General features: G+C 25.8%; 1 long non-coding RNA gene across 1 annotated transcript in view; it reads right to left on the minus strand.

Annotated features, from left to right (window-relative positions):
* LOC111625028 overlaps positions 1-7,006 on the minus strand; it is a 34,204-nt gene extending 27,198 nt beyond the window's left edge. The window contains exons 1-2 of the long non-coding RNA XR_002756675.1: positions 6,720-7,006; positions 3,888-3,932 (exon numbers count right to left, since the gene is read on the minus strand). This is a non-coding gene — a long non-coding RNA (uncharacterized LOC111625028). The remainder of the gene's footprint in view (positions 1-3,887; positions 3,933-6,719) is intronic.
* Between the last annotated feature and the right edge of the window lie 1,112 nt (positions 7,007-8,118).

Here is an 8,118-nt window from a genome sequence, read left to right on the forward strand (position 1 = left end):
CTTGATTAAGATACCAAAAAAATCATTTAATTAATTTAATACAAAATGTTCTATTTCAATTTCTATTTTATGCTGAGGATGGTCTAAATTGAGGACAACAAACATTTCATATTAAGCAATTTTTGATAACCTTTATCAAACAGATGATGTTCATTGAACAGTACAGTGCTAAGTTTCACATATTTTTGTTTTATCAAAGTCAAAGTATCTATTATAGACAAATGACAAAAGTAAAGTACAAATATAATAACATTTTTTAAAATCAATTATTATTCTATTATGGTTATTTATACATTTACAACTACAAAACGCATTTTTCAGTGTTTTCCTTANTTTTCCATCAATGAAAAAAAATATAGAAATAGCACCACCAGGAATTGATAAATTGTCATAAAATTTTTGAACAAGTGGGCCAAGCTATAACCTGTGAATATAAAATCATAATCTTTTAAGAAATTCCAAAATGCTTACAAAAAATTAAATCTAATTAAATATTTCAAAAATAAAAACGAGTTCTAAAATGAATGACAAAAAATTGCTCCTACAATATTTCCATGTAATCTAGTAGGGAGAGAAAAAACCACTGAAAATTCAGTATCTTCATAATTTTGTCTTCCTCATATTTTAGAAACAACCGTGTCACATAGTGAAGTTTATGTTTATTTGGAGGCTCCTATATTTAATTATAATTATGAAATTACAATTAATTTTTATTAAATGTAATTTTATAATTATACCATTACCAGTATGCTTATAGACAAAATTTGCAGGTTGAGGCAGAGGAGCACCTCCAAATAAAGGTTGACTCTGCTCTTTGCTTTTGATGTGTAAGAAGAACAAAATTGTAAGATACTGAATTTTAAAATATTTTTCTACATTTTAATTCAAAAGTGAATTATAATCTTGGTTTTTAGCTTTTATTATTCTAGCTATTAACAGTATATTGAAAACAAAATAAAACGTTTTATGTAACAGCACTAGTTAATATATACTAAACTTTTAAAATAAAATAAGAACTTACAGTACCAAGTTATTTAAATTATCCCTATCATAGTGATTCTTGGATAGTTTTTTAAACCTGTTTTAAAACAGAAAAAGATCTTTCTCCCAAAATATTAGAAACAGACAATATCAAACGAGCAATTATTTATTGTGACATCATCACAATGCTGGGCTGCAATTTAAAATGTATGCTCTCCACCTCAAATTACTGTAGTAGTGTAGAGTCTTGCCCCTGTACATCATACTTTTCCTTTAACAATAGTCATGCCAGTCATCTATTAACTGCTTTCAGATGAAAGTTTTTAATTGAAATAACATGACTTTCAATTTGTATTGGAAGTTTGTATATAGTTAATCGGGTCCTCCTGCCTCTAAGGTTTCCATATCTGGTCTCGTCTTTCATCTAACTAACTCCATTCTTGAGATTAAGGAAAGACAGATGGGCAAACAACAGTGGAAATTTATAGGTCTACAATTTTTTCAAATTGCAGCCCAATTAAACACAACAATTTTTGAAAAACTTTTTATATAACTTCTACATTCAGAAAGGTAAAGTTCAGAATTAATGCACTTTTATAAACATTAACTGCAATACTTTTTTTATATTTGTCTTCCTTCAAAGATAAAAATATTGTGCTAATTAAATCTTCAAAATGGTTAATATTTGCATCATTTTTGTAAATATTTCTTAAAATGTTAATATAATTCTATTTCATATCATCCACTAAATTGAAAACAACAAATATCTTAAATATTCTATTGTATCTTCACATATATTATTTCTTCTAACAAGATTTGTTATCATGTTGCAAATAAGTAAAAACAAGCATTGAAATGAAGTACTGTAGTCAACTGAGAAAATGAAGATTCTTTGCCAATAGCATTGAAGAATTCTCATTTTGACTATTCAAAAAAATTTCTTTTGCTTGACCTTAGTATTTCTTTGTTAAAAGTTGAATAAATCATTTTGTTAGCTCCTTCTTTGGCATTTTTAAATTTATTATGGAGTTTCAATAAAGTTCTCCAATGATTTCAATAATGGAGGACTTTTAAACAGGATGCAACAAAGACGTTTTAATAGATGTTCCTAATTCAAATTTTAGGTTGCCAGCAAACCCCTAACTATGTAATTATTACATTTAGTGATAATTGTATAACTATTAGATATATGTTTATCAATGTACAGTGGTACCTAATTCAAACTTCAAACTTAAATCAGATGCCTTATTAGGCATCTAATTGTGTTATTTTTACCTTTAATTATACATATTTGCTGTTTTAAGTTTATTGAAATGGGAAAGCAATAAATATACCTGAAAATAAATTTATTCAGTTACTGATTTATTGCTTAACATATGGCATGGATGTCTCATTTCTTATTGATAATGACCATCTCTATAAATAAATGAAAATATAAAAACTGTCTATTGGCATTACTGGTAAATACATTTTAATGCCAATAGACAGTTTTTATATTTTCATTTATTTTTAGTAAGTGGCATTGCTTGTTTATATCTCATGACCATTGCTATTATTTGTCATAGTAATTTTAATTTTAAAAAATTTATTTAAAATATTCAACTTTATTCTCAAGCAATTTAAACATAAAATCATAAAAGAATTTCTCAGTAAAAATTATATTTTTTTGTTTAATAAGGATTTTTCTTTGAGGCCACCATTGAGTGCATGGTTCCTGGCAGCCATCAGATTTGACAGGCCTCTTTATAAAACCTTAAACACAATATTCAACAATATCAGAATAAGATAATTAAATGGTTCAGTCACATGACAAGAAGGAAACTGAATAGACAACCCAATATGAAATTATATAAAGTAGAACAAAGGAAAAAATAAGCACAATTGTCCTAGGATTAAATGGATTAATTGTATAAAAAATATTGCAGGACTGCAGATATTTACAGAATTTTTTATAGCAGTAAACAATATAGTGTAGAGGTCAGTTATATCAAAAATTCTTAACCCAGAATGATATGATAAGACACAAGAGAAAGAGATGTAAACCTACCACTACACATTATTATTAATATTTGATAATGCAACAAAAGAATAAATACAAAATTACAATAAATACTAAAAGCAATTAAATCTAGTCAATTAATTATATTCAACGTATATTACTGTAATATCACAATAATAAGAAAAAGAGTTTTCTATCCAAAACATTTTAATCAGTCCCTCTTATGAATGTCATAGATTTATTTATTTTAAAGATTAAGTCTTTTATAAAAATATATTTTCCTTAATACATTAATAAAAAAAAATGAAAGCATAATCAAAAGTTCAAAAATTTAATTACATTAATAACAATTCCTTGAATTAATACAATAATTCCTTTCTAAACTTTTTAATAATTATTTTATTAAAATTACTTCTTTAATTTACATCATTACTAATTTTTCTTTTGTTAAGATTATTAAACTATTCTTATTTTTTTTTTAGACAGCTATCAGTTTAAAATTGTTAAAGTATAGTGAGTTTTAATATGAAATTAAAAATTAAATATTCAAAATTGGTTTTTAAATTTTATTTCTGATGACTGTAAATAAAAAATAAGGCACACTAAAGTATTATTAAAAATGTATTTAATTAAGATAATTATAATATATCATAAAAACTAAATATTTAATTATTCAAATAATTAAAATTTCATATAAATTTGTAGAATGTTTATTATATTTAAAATGCAATCCTGTAATTTAATGAATTTTTTTTCTTTGTTATCTATGAGAATTTCCTTTATAAAATTTCATTTAATTTTTCAAAATCACTTTTTTCTGTACAGTACAACTCTTTTAATTAAAAAAAATCATTCTATTTAAGAAAAATACTAATAAAATAATAAAAATATAAATAAAAATAATTACTTGAAGAGCATTTTCTAGTTCATATACATATCAGCACATCACCTACTAAGATTAGAAATAGCAAAGTTGTATTTAGTAGTTTCAGTATCATTAATTATTTATAATCAGTTAATGATTATATTATAATAACAATTACTATCATTTGAAAAGTAATAAAAATTATAGAAAGCATCAAATTCATATATTCATTAAACAAAATTAACAATGAAGATAATTTAAAATTATGATCTTGAAATAAATTTTTCTTCTTCATTCATTTAAATTACAAATTGATAAGATAATAACTATTATATCCTATAATCCGTAATACAAAATAATTAAACATATATTATTTATCATTGTTTATACATTTTAATTATTAAAAGTAAAATACAGATATTGATTTAATTACAAGTTATAACACAGCTATTAATAGACATGGTTCCTATTTTATAGATTGCCAGATGGAGCCACATGCGAGTTTACTAATACATAAAACATAACTATTATATGTATGTGTATATATATACATATATATATACATATTTAATAGTTTTGATAGTTTTAATAGTTTAATTGTTAATAAGTTGCTAATTTCATTGCATTAAATGAAAGCCAAATTATAAAATGTATGGAATTTTTATGATTTACAAAACATTATATGTGAAAATTATTATTACAACAAATAATAATAAAAATATATATGTTAGCATTGAAAAAATTCTACAATTTCTATATTACAAAACATTATATAAAATGAGTATAGAAATACTATATGAAAAATTTTCAGCTAAACTAAAATCTAGTAGTTATTTCTGTGATAGATAATCTATCCCATTTAGAAATCTAAAATTTAATATAGAAAAAGTTTATTTTAATCAGAAAATAATAAATATAATTATTTCATCACTCAAATCTACATTCAATGTTGTCAGATCAATGAAAAATTCTTTTGATTAACTTCCAAATAGAATTCTTTAAATGAGGCAAATTTTCAGTTTTAAGATCTATCAATTCTAACAAACTTTTTCTTTATAGAAATATAGAAAGTAACATCTGTATATTTCATCTTAAATCATAATATTCTAAAAACTGTATTTTTTTATAGCCCATAAAAAGAGAGCATTCAGGAATTTTTGTATAAATTGTTCTCCTAATAATGCATTATTTACTATATTTTTAACTCAAAACAGAAAATAATAATAATGATGTATATTTAATAATGATAATAATTTTCTACAAAAAGATTGTTGTAAGAACTATATGCAAATGCAAAGAACAATTATTCATAGACTCAGTTCTTCTACAAGCACACAAACCTACTTAGGTTACAGGAAAGCATTTGACTGCATCCCATATTCATGGTTACTAATAAACACATTAGGCTTACACAAAATACATTCAACACTTATTGCATTTCTAAAAAAACAATGCAATACTGGAGAACAACACTACAGATCAAACTTCACAACACATGCATTAAAACAAAGCAAATACACATAAAGTCAGTATTTTCCAGAATTCTTAAGTTCATTTTGGTTCTGTCTGGCATTAAACCCATTGTTCAATAGGTTAAACAATACTACATACAAAACATCAAACAATAAAACAGTACAACACACATTATCTCACCTCATTTACATGTACAGTACTTATAACATAAAGTGCTATGCATCTGCACAAGCACAGCTAAATCACCTATTAGATATTACACGCACACTAGTGACATTCAAATGGAATTTGACCTAGACAAATGCAGAATACTGTACTTCACATAATAATAAAGAAAAGGAATCCTAAAGAAAGGTGATTTCTTACTCAGAAATGGAGACATCATTGAATCCTTGGATGAAGGTGAAGTCTATAAATATTTAGGATTCTAACAGGACAGACTCACAGAACATGCACAAATAAAACAAAGACTAACAAAAAATACAACAACAGGTCAAACTCAATACTAACAACACAACTGAATGCAAAACACACATTTGAAGTTATACAGTACAGACTCATTTGAAGTTATACAGTACATACACAGAACTAGAACAATGCTAAGGAAAAACACAAACATTAACATAATATAACAGTCGTCATCCTAAGTAAGGCCGACTCTTCCTCATAAAGTGAAAAATTGAGACCTTACAGATATAGTACATTTTCATCACAAACAAATAGATATTGTGAAACATTTTTCTACAAAAAACAATAAACATTGCAATTATGTAAAGCTGCAGCTTCTATACAGAATAATAATACACCACCAAACCTATACAAGAATATAACAACCTTTTTAAGTGTGTGTGTAAGTAAGTTTAAGTTCCCAAATCTATGATGCAAAATTTTCTCATATACAAACCAAAAATTTTTGAAAGAATATTACTATTTAGTGTGACAGCTAAACAATTTAATAGGAAAGCTAGATTTAGAGATTTTTCCACTAAATTGAAAATCCTTCTTATAAGTTAGTATGAATAATCAATGCAATGCAATGTTAGTTACTGTAAGTCAGTATATTGCAGAGATAGACATCTTAGAAATAAAATGTTTGTTTCATTTTCTTATTATTTATTATTACTAAAACAGTTGATAGGGTTTGTTTCTTTATTGCATTTTTATTTGGTATTGCTCTACTCAATAAAATTGCATTCTATTAAGTTAAAATATACAACTCAGCAAAGATGTTAAATATTTATTTTTTACAGTGAGATTTGAGTTGTGCCAGAAAAAATCATTGGCATGCTAAATTTGACACACATGCCAAGGGTTACCTATTGAAATAACCTATTCCTCACCTATACAATACTGATCTGGATCTAACATAAAACACACAGACATCATCATTAGGATACCTACCACAGTGATCTTTCTGTGCTCCAAAGTAGTCACTCTAACAATCTTAACCATGATCATGTTGACACAGAACTCTCAAACTGCTGGTTTGCATCGGAAGTTCGTATATAATTAATCAAGGCCTCCTGCTCCTAACGTTTCCGTATCTGGTCTCGTCTTTCATCTATCTAACTCTGTTCTCGAGATTAAGGAAAAAACAAATGGAGAGAGACAGATGACAGTGGACATTTATAGGTCTACAACTTTTTCAAATTGTTTTCAGCCCTATAATTTGTTTCCATTATCTCTTATCATTTATCTGCATTATGAAAAAAATCCTTCATATTAAAATTGAAATTCATATTCATGTGAAACGAATCATTTTAGTATGAATTATTTTTCTCACACTAAACAAAAAATAAATTACATATATATATATGTTATTTATAATATAATTATTTGATAGACACTTTTATCTATACAAAGTTTAGGAAGTCCTCTCTCAGTATTTTGTTATTTATTTCATTTATTTTATAATTACATCTACAATCAAGTGTAAAAAAAAACAATGTTTTAATGTTTGAGAAGGTATCATACCTTCTAAACTGCTTATCAATAAGTGTCACACCTTCAATGGTTGCTGCAGAGGCACGAGGCATATGTAAATGAAAACAAAAATCTAAAACTAGCACAAATTACTTTGAAATGGTACAAAGTAAATACAATCAAAAACCAAAAATCCAGTAGTTTGGTTTTTTATATGTATTTATTTTGAAGATATCCAGTTAAAGGAGGTAGTAATCAAAATAGTACTTTTACTAATATTTCTGTCTGTAACAGACATCTTCAGGTAAAATACATAGAACACAGAACTAAACAAATAAATTAAAATCAAATACAATTTTTTGAACAAATTACAAATTCAGTTTAAAATAATTTTAAACTGAACTTCTGTTAAGATTTGCAAGATACATTCTTGGACTCACTTCCTTCTAGTGAGTTTCAACATGAAATGGTAACTCTCAAAGATGAGGCCAGAAGCAATCACAGAAGAGCATGTGAACTGTGTGACTAAGAACAGATCCATGTGTAACATATAAAGACAGAATTCAATTTAGGCATTGATTGGCATCTGTGCACAAGACCTTACATAGAGAGCTACATATCAGGAAAGTATTGAGTTGATAGGTTCTACATTTCCAATCAAACCAATAGGAGCTACATCATCCAAAGTAAAGTTTCTGAAATTTTGTGATTTTGGATTTCCCAGAAATCAAACAACATTGAGTAGCTCCCAAGAAATGTTGGGATTTGAAAATTGTTTTATTTTTATTTTAAAAGTACCAGTATGTATTGTAATTTCCTTTGTGCAAGAGTGGGAATTATATATACATTGTTACAAAACTTATCCCACTCAGTAAAG

Source organism: Centruroides sculpturatus, unplaced genomic scaffold (assembly GCF_000671375.1).
Source record: "Centruroides sculpturatus isolate CEXI.00-Female unplaced genomic scaffold, Cexi_2.0 scaffold40, whole genome shotgun sequence".
NCBI classification, from domain to species: Eukaryota; Metazoa; Arthropoda; class Arachnida; order Scorpiones; family Buthidae; genus Centruroides; species Centruroides sculpturatus.